The 13,216-nt window shown below is 44.5% G+C and overlaps 1 protein-coding gene across 2 annotated transcripts in view; it reads right to left on the bottom strand.

The window, feature by feature from the left end:
• The window catches only part of mpp1 (MAGUK p55 scaffold protein 1), a 72,638-nt gene that overhangs the window by 45,670 nt on the left and 13,752 nt on the right, over positions 1-13,216 (bottom strand). The window lies entirely within an intron of this gene.

The following is a 13,216-nucleotide window of genomic DNA, read 5'->3' as shown; positions in this document are numbered from 1 at the left end:
TGTCAGGTATCTATCACACTTCTCTTTATCTTCCCATATTCTTATCAACTTGCTCCAAATTCTACCCCTCACCTACACACCAGGAGAAATTTGCAGTGGCCAATTAACCTATCAACCAGCACACCTTTGGAAGGTGTGAGAAAACTGGAGCATCCCCAGGAAACCCATGCAGTCACAGGGAGAATGAACAAATTCTGCAAAGGATGGGATGGGACCAAACCAGGAATGGGACCAGGTCTCTAGTCTGGTGACATAACAATTCTACTGTGTCATCACTGAATTTGAGGTAGGTGTACTTTGCAGCTTCTTCACATTTCAACAAGGTCCTCAATACTTCTCTTCGGTATTCACCAATGAGAGGGAACTTGATGACGGTGAGGATAATATGAGTGAGGTTGATGTTCTGGAGCATGTTGATATTAAGGGAGAGGAGGTGTTGGAGTTGTTAAAATACATTAGGACAGATGAGTCCCAGGGGCCTGACGGAATATTCCCCAGGCTGCTCCACAAGGCAAGGGAAGAGATTGCTGAGCCTCTGGCTAGGATCTTTATGTCCTCATTGTCCACGGGAATGGTACCAGAGGATTGGAGGGAGGCGAATGTTGTCCCCATGTTGAAAAAATGTAGTAGGGATAGTCCGGGTAATTATAGACCAGTGAGCCCTATGTCTGTGGTGGGAAAGCTGTTGGAAAAGATTCTTAGAGATAGGATCTATGGGCATTTAGAGAATCATGGTCTGATCAGGGACAGTCAGCATGGCTTTGTGAAGGGCAGATCGTGTCTAACAAACCTGTTAGAGTTCTTTGAGGAGGTGACCAGGCATATAGATGAGGGTAGTGCAGTGGACGTGATCTACATGGATTTTAGTAAGGCATTTGACAAGGTTCCACACGGTAGGCTTATTCAGAAAGTCAGAAGGCATGGGATCCAGGGAAGTTTGGCCAGGTGGATTCAGAATTGGCTTGCCTGCAGAAAGCAGAGGGTTGTGGTGGAGGGAGTACATTTGGATTGGAGGGTTGTGACTAGTGGTGTTCCACAAGGATTGGTTCTGGGACCTCTACTTTTTGTGATTTTTATTAACGACCTGGATGTGGAGGTAGAAGGGTGGGTTGGCAAGTTTGCAGATGACACAAAGGTTGGTGGTGTTGTGGATAATGTAGAGGATTGTCGAAGATTGCAGAGAGACATTGATAGGATGCAGAAGTGGGCTGAGAAGTGGCAGATGGAGTTCAACCCGGAGGAGTGTGAGGTGGTACACTTTGGAAGGACAAACTCCAAAGCAGAGTATAAAGTAAATGGCAGGATACTTGGTAGTGTGGAGGAGCAGAGGGATCTGGGGGTACATGTCCACAGATCCCTGAAAGTTGCCTCAAAAGTTGCCTCACAGGTAGATAGGGTAGTTAAGAAAGCTTACGGGGTGTTAGCTTTCATAAGTCGAGGGATAGAGTTTAAGAGTTGCGAGGTAATGATACAGCTCTATAAAACCCTGGTTAGGCCACACTTGGAGTACTGTGTCCAGTTCTGGTCGCCTCACTATAGGAAAGATGTGGAAGCATTGGAAAGGGTACAGAGGAGATTTTCGAGGATGCTGCCTGGTTTAGAGAGTATGCATTATGATCAGAGATTAAGGGAGCTAGGGCTTTACTCTTTGGAGGATGGGAGGAGACATGATAGAGGTATACAAGATATATTAAAGGAATAGATAGAGTGGACAGCCAGCGCCTCTTCCCCAGGGCACCACTGCTCAATACAAGAGGACATGGCTTTAAGGTAAGGGGTGGGAAGTTCAAGGGGGATATTAGAGGAAGGTTTTTTACTCAGAGAGTGGTTGGTGCATGGAATGCACTGCCTGAGTCAGTGGTAGAGGCAGATACACTAGTGAAATTTAAGAGACTACTAGACAGGAACAGTATATGGAGGAATTTAAAGTGGGGGGTTATATGGGAGGCAGGGTTTAAGGGTTGGACAACATTGTGGGCCAAAGGGCCTGTACTGTGCTGTACTATTCTATGTTCTATGTAACGAGACGTCTTGAAACCTGAGATCTACACAGAGCTCCAGCTCTACTGGATTCACTCTCACACATGCAAAAATATCTCTATGAAAAAAAATAAATATTTGCATTTAGTTGTGACTCCATTCAGACTACAAGGGCAGTCTAAAAGCCAGTTGTGTATCTCTCAGCCCAGATCAATACAATTAATGCAAAAATGATGTGAAATAACTTTTGAGGTCCACAGGGAGAAGCAAAATCACATTCACCAGACACGTTGTGCGAACTGTATGGTTATGTAATATACGTGCTGCTATTACTAAATGTAAGTGTGAGTTATTCAAATCCACCTTTTGGCAGGATATATGAGAATCAGAGTTCAAATGATTCACTTCAAATTTATGCATTTGGAAATTCCGAGAAATAAATCAGGGTGGGAAAAATTCTGTAGATAACGTTAATTCAAAGGATTATTAATGTTGCTTAGGGCTTAAGTGCTCAGAACTGGAGTAGTGTAGTGCTGTTTTAAACAGCACATGATGTAGAATTAAATGTATCCAGCATAGATCATGTTAGCTAACATTTCCAGGCCACATTGCACCAATCACACTACTGGATCATGCGCTTATGTTTATGATCTGTGCAGTTGACAACAGGCATCCAGGTTGCCTGTCTACATTTTTACCTGTGTTGAAATTTCTAGAAAATGATGTCATTGAACAGCCGCTGAAATCAAGAGGTATAATATACTGCCATCTTCATTTACTTCCCATTTAAAGGGCGCAATGCTTCCAGGATACTTAAAACCCCACTGAAGGTTGTCATATCCTTCCACAGTCTGACCCAAACTAACAATTAGTTTTCTTTGGAGAATGTAACTCTGAAGAATAATGTCATACTTACAGCACCTGCCATTTGAAGAAATGCAGGACAAATCCAGTCCAATCAGGTGGCATTGCTGCTGAGTGGCACTTACTCATCAATAACCTGTTTACTGCTACCCCTTCTGCCAGGATTAGTCTTGGTCATATCATGGATCTAAGAGCTGAATAACGGTGGTATTATGAGAGTGATGTTTCTTGACATCAAAGCAGCAGTTACCAGATGAGGCATCAGGGAGCTATGGTAAAGTAAGAGTCAGTGGGTATCAAATGGAAAAATTCCAGTTGTTGGAGTTTCAGTCTGCAAAATGATAGATGGCTGTTGTTGTTAAAAGTAAATCAAACCAACCCTATGAATTCTGTTTAGTAGTACCTTAGGGCACCATCCAGGTCTCAACTATCTTCAGCAAATTCATCAATGACTTTCCTTCCATTCTTAGATCCGAAGAGGGGAGGTTCATTGAGGCTTGCACAGTTTTCAAACCCATTCACCATCGAGCAGGAACTCAACTAGGACCGTCAGATAAATACCATAAAGGAAAATATCAGAAGAATGGTGGGATATTCTTCACCTGTATAGATAGTCGGTCTACAACAAGCAAGACACCAACCAGGCGAAAGCGGTGGACTTCATCAGCAACCCAACCACCATCCCAAAACATTATTCCCCCCAGCACCAGTACACATTGGCTGGAGTGTGTACCATCTACAAAATATATGGCAGTCACCCAGCAGACATACCACTGGTAAATGTATGACTCCTGTCACCAAGGAGGACCAGGGCAGCAGACATATAGGTGTACCACCATCTGCGGGTTCCTCTCCAGGTTGCCACACTGATCGGAAGCAAATCTCTGGTCATTTATGGTTTCTGGGCCTAAGTTCTTGCAACAGCCTAACCAACAGTACTGTGGGAGTACTATCGTCTCAAGGATTGAAGCAGGTCAAGGACCCTGCTCTCAACAGCTGCAGGTTTTCAATAAACCCTGGCTTTGCCAGCAGTGCCCAGATCCTGAAGAATGAAAAGGAAATGTCAGTGATGAAGCTGAGCTGGTTGTGGTAGGTGAACCCTGGAACCCTGGTGAGGGAGGTATAGAAATGCAAGAGAAAAGAGGCCCTTTTCTCCATGAGAACCTGCGTGCTTCTGGTGTTCAGCTGTTATGGGGCATTGTACCCTTTTAGATGGATAATCCTTTCCAACTGCTACACAACGTGCTGGCAGAAGGCTTATTTCAGTTCCCGTCAGGACTGCTCATCTCATGATTCAACGCATTTTGTGGTAGATACCGCAACAGAGCAGCTGCACAAGTGACTTCACTTAGTTTCATAACATTGCAGTGAGTGATTTTCACAGTGTTCTTGGATCGTATGGGCCACCAACTGTGTGTTTTAACCAACGGTGGACAACACCTACGGAACACATCTTAATACCGGATCTGTAACCTCATTGCAGCCTCTGCAATCAATACCGGAAATTAAACTGCCGTAGAACTTTGCTGGAACAATGTGAGGTTTGAGAAGTGACAGGGGAAACAATGAACCACGTGGTCTGTTTTTCTGCAGAAATCTCTACAGCCTTGTGTATGAGGTGTACCTTAAACCTCAGACCACAAAAAAAAAGTCCTCCATATGGAACAGACTTACATTCTCATCGATTGGGTGTCAGTGAATACTGACCAGAAACTAAATTCTTCTTACTAGCTAGGGTGATACTGAGCTTATTTCCAGTGCCTTCTGCATTGATTAGCTAAACATGAATGTGTATGTGACTCATCTTTTCCCTGGGTAAGATCATTGAGCCACTGGGCAAGTGAGAGGGGCAGCTCTCGCTGGTACTTGAGAAGGAGTGTTTGGGGTGGCACTGAGAACCTTGAAAAAATGTTCAGAAGCACAGAGTATCTCAGCAAAACCTCAGAAATAACCTGCCCCATCAAATAACCCCCTGTCCTATCTGTGGAAGCATCTGCGGCTCTCACATCAGCTACTTCACAACCATAAAACCAATGTGGAAGCCGCTGTCTAAAGGGAAGCATTAAGAAAAAGAAAATGAAGCGAGCTGCCATTGCCTTTGCTTGCCTAGTGTGCATAATGGGTGATTAAATTCACAATTAAATAAACTGCCTGCACAGAGTTGCAGTCTACCGCATTCCACCCACCTCTGGCACATGAGCGAAAAGGTGTTCTGAGAAGGATCTGCCTTTCTGCAAAATGATGAATTTGAGCTTTTCCAACAATCATAAGCTTATTCATTGTGATTGACTACCATTCCCATTTTTGTCTTTTGTCATCTAAGAAGAGCAGAAATCAGTCAGATCATTGAGAAGACAGCATACGAATTGAAATTTAGACTGCCATTCTAATCTAGTCACTTTGGACAGATTTGAAGGCCTTTAGAGGATTGAAAACCAAGATGAGATTTGACAGAGGTGTTTAAAATCATTTATAATCCAGATAGATAAATAAGCTAAAACTATTTTGTGAAGCTGTACGATCGATAGCTAGAGAGCACCGATTTATGATGTCTGTCAAAGGAAACAGATGCAACATAAAAAAAATACCTTTTTTATGCCTTGGGTGGTTGGATTCTGAATGCACCTGATAGGGTGATGGATTAAAATGCAATCCTAGCTTTCAAGTACATGAAGGAAGAAGATTTACGGGAATATGGGGAAGGAATTGTGGAGTGGAACTAGCTAGGCTGAGCTTCAAAGAATAACACACTTAATGAATGGGCTAAATTCTGTGCTGTGTTAATCTATGATTTTATGACTCCACAGAGTAAGTTAATATGTGCCTCTAAGCCTTTCATGACACAAATTAAAAAATGCATTAAAATCTCGAAACAAAGCACAGGGTATGTAGTGTGTACCATGGTTTAAAATCTTACTTCAAGATTTTGTCAAAACCAATCTCAAATCACTGACCTCTAAGCCAAGTCCCGATACATGAAAACACAATCCATGGCAAACATGAGCACACCACAATCTAAGGACGTTTAATGACCCTCATCATCAAACCACACCCACTTCTTTCTCACCCTGTTCTAATCTGGTTTACATCAACATTGAAACAGAATGTAATTCAAGGAGGAGGTACCAGATAGATATTGGCCACCCACAATATGCATACTACATAATGAGATCTATTCTAGGCTTAACTTCATTCTAATCCCTGACGTGTGCTAATATTGATAAATAGGGGGAAGGGTTTGATACAAACAAACACAGGATAAATCAGCTACCAAGGTCTGAAATGTTCTTATCGTTGGGCTCATAACAGAGAGAGAAGACTAGTATTCATAAATTGGCTGCCTATAAATTTACCTCGCTTATCCTGCCAACATAGTGCTCAGGAAAGAAGGGTCAGTTTTAGCAACACATCTCATGGAGTTGGCTCAAACCCCAAGCCAGCGAATGGTCAAGATTGACAATGATTTATAGTTTGCCATTAGAGAGAGTGGAGGAGCAGAATGATTTCTGCATCAAATCCATATACATTAACATTTGATTCTGCAGTTAACTTCTCCAGAGGCAGTGGAGACCCAGCACTTTGCTTCCAACCACTGCACATGACCAGTACTAGGGCTTCTGGCTCTCAGAACCCAAAGATGTGGCAGAGCTAAATTATATTGTTTTGTGTCTCCAGGACAACATTGTCCCAACACAAAGAAAACAATGAGTCATTTTGGGCACTTCAAACACGACCAGCATCTTAGGATGGATTTTCCGTCATTAAGTATTGCACGCTCGTGAGGAAATCCTGTGGAGGGAGCCCTTCATAGTCGCAGAACATTATTGGCTTTTTTCTCTCTTAATCAGGGGAAGTACATTACTTTCTGGTTACTTTTCCTCACCCATAAGAGGTAGCTGATTCCAAAAAGAGACAACAATAAAGAATGAAAGAAAAGTTGTCATGAAATAGAGGAAAATAGCAGAACACGTAGCCACTTACATTTCACTGTAGCTGCACTGGCACCATATTGATGTGCAACAATATATCACAATACGTGGTAGAGATCCGGCACTAGTTTGTTCAGCGACACAAACTGGAAATAACAATCCAAGTTTTGGTTTAATAATATGACCCTGGTCATCTTGGAAGTGTCAAAAATGATTTAATGTTTTCAATGTGTTGGGTCAATAGTAATCTGATCAATAGTCACGACTTTTGCAAAAAAAATTGTGCTTTGACAATTTTAATGCAACAAAAAATACCTCAAGATTCTTCACAGGGCATTATCCAACAAAACGACTGATGGTAAGCTATGGGGTGAAATAGAATGGGTCACCAAAGATATAGGATTTAACGGGCACAGTAGGAGGGGAGAAGTAGAGAAGAAGTGCAGAAGAATTCCAGACCTTAGGAGCTAAGGCAGCTGAAGGCAGAGTTGCCAGTGATGGGGTGTAACGTCGGGGATGTGCCAAAGTTCAGATACAGAAGACTCCAAGGGAACAGCTAATCCACATTGCGAAGAATAGCTGACAGTGTGAAAGCAGTGAAGTAGCGAGGGCAATATGCATGATATCCATCAGCAACAAAGATCATAAAGTGTGAGGTCCAGAAGCTAATGTTTCATTTGATGTAAGACCATAAGACATAGGAACAGAATTAGGCCATTTGGCCCATCAGGGCTGCTCCACCATTCAATCATGGCTGATCCTTTTTTCCTGTCCTCAGCCCCATTCCCCAACCTTCTCCACGTAACCTTTAATGTCGTGTCCAATCAGGAACCTATCAAGCTCTGCCTTAAATACACTCAATGACCTGGCCTCCACAGTTGCACATGGTAACAGATTCCACAAATTCAGCACCCTCTAGCTGGAGAAATTTCTCTGCATCTCTGCTTTAAATGGACGCCCCTCTATTCCGAGTCTGTGCCCTCTTTCCCTAGACTTCTTCACCATGGGAAACATCCTTTCCACATCTGCCCTGTCTAGGCCTTTCTTCATTTGAAAGGTTTCAATGAGATACCCCCTGCATCCTTCTAAATTCCAGTGAGTTCAGACCCAGAGCTATCAAATGTTCCTCATATGATAATCTTTTCACTTCCAGATTCATCTTTGAGAACCTTCTCAGAACCCTCTCCAATGTCAGCACATCTTTTCTTAAAAACGCCATCCACTTCTCGCAATTCCTCTGTCTCCGCCGCATCTGCTCTCAGGATGAGGCTTTTCATTCTAGGACGAGGGAGATGTCTTCCTTTTTTAAAGAAAGGGGCTTCCCTTCCTCCACTATCAACTCTGCTCTTAAAATCATCTCCCCCATTTCACGCACATCTGCCCTCACTCCATCCTCCCGCCACCCCACTAGGAATAGGGTTCCCCTGGTCCTCACCTACCACCCCACCAGCCTCCGGGTCCAACATATTATTCTCCGTAACTTCCGCCACCTCCAACGGGATCCCACCACTAAGCACATCTTTCCCTCCCCTCCTCTCTCTGCATTCCGCAGGGATCGCTCCCTACGCAACTCCCTTGTCCATTCGTCCCCCCCCATCCCTCCCCACTGATCTCCCTCCTGGCACTTATCCGTGTAAGCGGAACAAGTGCTACACATGCCCTTACACTTCCTGCCTTACCACCGTTCAGGGCCCCAAACAGTCCTTCCAGGTGAGGCAACACTTCACCTGTGAGTCAACTGGGGTGATGTACTGCGTCCGGTGCTCCCGATGTGGCCTTTTATATATTGGCGAGACCCGACGCAGACTGGGAGACTGCTTTGCTGAACATCTACGCTCTGTCCGCCAGAGAAAGCAGGATCTCCCAGTGGCCACACATTTTAATTCCACATCCCATTCCCATTCTGACATGTCTATCCATGGCCTCCTCTACTGTAAAGATGAAGCCACACTCAGGTTGGAGGAACAACACCTTATATTCCGTCTGGGTAGCCTCCAACCTGATGGCATGAACATCGACTTCTCTAACTTCCGCTAATGCCCCACCTCCCCCTCGTACCCCATCTGTTACTTATTTTTATGCACACATTCTTTCTCTCACTCTCCTTTTTCTCCCTCTGTCCCTCTGAATATACCTCTTGCCCATCCTCTGGGTCCCCCCCCCCCTTGTCTTTCTTCCCGGACCTCCTGTCCCATGATCCTCTCGTATCCCCTTTTGCCTATCACCTGTCCAGCTCTTGGCTCTATCCCTCCCCCTCCTGTCTTCTCCTGTCATTTTGGATCTCCCCCTCCCCCTCCAACTTTCAAATCCCTTACTCACTCTTCCTTCAGTTAGTCCTGACGAAGGGTCTCAGCCTGAAACGTCGACTGCACCTCTTCCTACAGATGCTGCTTGGCCTGCTGCTTTCACCAGCAACTTTGATGTGTGTTACATCTTTTCTTAGATGAGGAGCCCATATCTGTTCACAATACTCAAGGTGAGGCCTCACCAGTGCCTTTTAAAGCCCATATCCCTACTCTTGTATTCTAGACCTCTTGAAATGAATGCTAACATTGTATTTGCCTTCCTCACCACGGACCCTACCTGCAAGTTAACCTTTAGGGTGTTCTGCACAAGGACTCCCAAGTCCCTGTGCATCTCAGATTTTTGGATTTTCTCCCTGTTTAGAAAATAGTCTGCACATTTATTTCAACTACCAACGTGCATGGCCATGCAAATTGGAGCAGAAATCAGTAAAAATCCTTGCTTCAGATTTCTTTCCAAAGACTTGTGCTGGAAGATGTACCTATGTGTATGTCAGGTGAGGAAACATTACTAGAAGTTGACGATTCCAGGGAAGGAAGTTCACTAGCACTCTCTAGGTTCAATCTATTAGCAGAGAGAACTAGGATAAACTGAGCAGAATCCATGATGGTGTCCTGGTTAAACATTGTAGGTTTAGAATTTTCTTGGAAATTTCATGGAGGTTACAGACAAAAGTCAAGGTAAGACAACGGATACATATTGATTCAGTTGGCTGACTCATTCTGCGCTGTTTGTAAGTTTAAGTAATTCCAAACCCAGTTTTTGTAAAATAATATTTTCCAGGGATGAACAAATGTTATATAAATCCTAGGATGGACCGAGGCTAAACCATATGCATCTAATCTGCAAGTTTGCTGCTCGTGCCTTTGTAAAAGTGACTCCATTTTTGTTCACCTCTACCAATCACTCCCTAATAGTCAGAGACAAACTGTCAACCAGTGTCTTTTATGAACCTACTGAATCCCACTGTTATCTTAACTATATCTCTTCCCGCCCTTTCTCCTGTAAAAATGCTATTCCCTTTACTCAGTTCTTTCATCTCTCCCGCATCTGTTCCCAGGAGGAGGATTTCTATTGCAGGGCCTCAGAGATGTCCTCCTTCTTCAAAGAGCAAGGTTTCACTTCCTCTACCATCGATGCTCTCCTCACCTGCATCTCCTCCATTTCTCAAACATCTGCACTCACCCCATCTTCCCACGTCCTTAACAGTGATAGAGTTCCTCTTGTCCTCACCTACCACCCCATGAGCCTTCACATCCAACACATCATTCTGCACAACTTCCACCATCTCCAAAGGATCCTACCACCAAACACATCTTTAACTTCCCCCTCTCTCGGCTTTGCACAGGGATCGCTGCACCTGTGGTGCTCTTGCGCATTCACTTCCTCCCTCACCTCCATTTAGGGCCCCAAATAGTCCTTCCCTCACCCACCTTTTTATTTTGGAGTCTTCCTTCTTCCTTTCCAGTCCTGAAGAAGGGTCTCAGCCCAAAATGTCCACTGTTTATAGATGCTGCCTGACCTGCTGAGTTCCCCCAGCATTATGTGTGTTGCTCTGGATTTCCAGCATCTGCAGACCTTCTCATGTTTATGACTCCCCCACTGACTTTTTTCACTCTCTAATCATCCTATTTCCCTGCTTTTTCAGTGATAATTCCTCAAGCTCAAACATTGTGAATGGGGCCCATAGAATTGTCCTGTGCAGTTTCTATCACCACAATGAAACTGTCAGAGGGAACTTGTACACCATCAGGACACCATAAGGGGCTGAACTGCCTGTGAAATACCTTGGAGCTGCAGTTACTGTTACGATGTTGGGGCATCACGATAGGGTAGTGGTTAGTACGATGCTATTACACCTCGGGGAGTTGGAGGTCAGAGTTCATTGTAAGCCAGTTTGTACTTTTTTTCCTGTGTGCACATGGGTTCCCTTGGGTGCTTCGATTTCCACCCACAGTCTCAAGATGTGCTGGTTCATAGGTTAATTGGTCATTGTAAATTGTCCCGTGACTAGGCTGGAGTTAAATCAGTGGACTGCTGGGCACCGTGGCTTGAAGGGCAGGAGGGGCCTATTTCCTGCTGTATTTCTAAATAAATAAACACAACAGCCGATCTATACACAGCAAGATCCCACAAACTATAAAAGTGTAAGAAGCGTCCATTTAATTTTGTTTCTTCCCCCCACAGTGATGTTAATTGATATATGACTGGGAACCAGAAGTATTCATATTCTGTTTGAATAATGTCATTGGAACTTTTATGATAATCAAAGATAATTAGCTTAATGACCCATTCAGTCTTACGATGAAGTTTCATGCATATTTGGGCTGTTTGCTGGAGTGGATCTCAAATCCATAATCTTCTGTGAAACAAATAGACTTAGAAATTCTACATTGTGTAGAAGTGTGTTCTAAAATGGTGCTGCTCAGGCAGTTAACAGTGGTACCATACCTCTTTCTCCAACAGTCCACGCTCCTCTCCTATCAGATTCCTTCTTCTTCAGCCCTTTTCCTTCTTCACCCATCACCTCCCAGCTTCTCACTTCATCCCACCTACCTTCCCCCTCACCAGGCTTCACCCATCACCTCCCAGCTTGTACTTGCCCTCCCCTTTCCCTCTTCCCCCTTCCTTTCCAGCCCTGATGAAGGGTCTTGCCTGAAAGATCAACTCTTTATTCCTCTCCATAGATGCTGCCTGACCTGCTGAGTTCCTCCAGCATTTTGTGTGTGGTACCTTGCAGGAATGCAGGGGAGTGATTACCCAAAGCCAACGACCGGCAAGAGGCTATGGAGATGGTAAGCATTGCAAATCCTGATCCTTGGGCATGGTGAAGCACAGGAAGATCCCTGTTTGCAAAGATCTGGTGAGGAGCTCAAGGTTATAAGAGGGATCTCTTGCAATGGTGGAAGTTCTCTCTGCAGAAATCCTCAATGTTCCCATGGAGAAATATGGCATAGAAACAGGTTCTTCAGCCAAATGGGCCCAGGCTGTCCATCAAGCACCTATATTTACATTAATCGAACACTTACTCATTTTACTCTGCCACCATTCCCATGCTCAGCCCTCCAAATTTTAAGCCCTCATCTATAGCAATTTATGGTGGCTTGTTGCCCAATCAAATCACATGTTGGTGAAAGAAGAGCACATGGAGGAAACACACAGTCACTGGGAGAACTCCGAAAACTGGATGTTCTCTGAGAGCCAGTGCTGGACTCCTATCGGTGGCTCAGTCCTTTAACTTCCAATCAAACTGACCCGAGTTACTGCCTGCTTTTCCTTTCAATCGAAGGTCCGCACATTTACTTCAATACACTTACACGTTGCAACACCAGAATGGCAACATCTTGTACCTTGCACACTAATGTCCAGTGACTTCTGACACTGGCACCTCACATGCGCGGGGTGCCACTTTACAACTTCACGTTTGTGCTTGTTGTAGCCCTTCATAGTTCACAATCAATTCCCAACTCCAGAATTATCTTCACCAAACTAGCAGCCATGCATCACGTGAATTTCTAGCCCATATGTTGTCCTGTCAGGGCTGGAGTGAGGGGGCACTTGGATAGTAAAACGCAAATCAATTCTGACCCCATGATTTTAAGTACAAATACTGGCTGGCTACCTTCTGGGAAGGGACACAGTGCTTGAAAGACTCCTTTGAAGTGAATGAACACCATTCTCCAAACGGACAGCAATAATCACCATATTTGAGAGTGCTGGTAGTGGGTGCCTCTCGACCATAACAGTACAAGCAGGATTTACTGTGCTTAGTCCAGATTAACGGGGTATTGATTGATATTTCCTGCAGGACTCTTTCAGAATACAAAATAGTTTTCCATCGAGCAGCTCTAATACTACGGGGATCATTTCCAGAATATTTTGATGATGTGGTCTGTTATTAGGCAGGGGGAGTTGAACAGCTGAGCAGCCAGCCTTCGGGAACGATGAGCACAGTGCAGCAGTCGTGGCCAGCTGAAAGCAGAGTTCCGTTCACACCGTCCCTCGCGAAGCAGCGGGAGGGAATGGGCTGCGTTCACTGTGGGGAACAATAGGCACCAACACAGCAATAGAGCGGGGGTGGGGGGAGGCTGGAGAGAGGGATGGATGAATATCGGGGCTGCGGGAATGATTTTTACACT

This window comes from Mobula birostris, chromosome 10, assembly GCF_030028105.1.
Source record: "Mobula birostris isolate sMobBir1 chromosome 10, sMobBir1.hap1, whole genome shotgun sequence".
Taxonomy (NCBI): Eukaryota; Metazoa; Chordata; class Chondrichthyes; order Myliobatiformes; family Myliobatidae; genus Mobula; species Mobula birostris.
The sequence above is the reverse complement of the archived record's forward strand: the minus strand, read 5'-3'. Positions and strand labels throughout refer to the sequence as shown.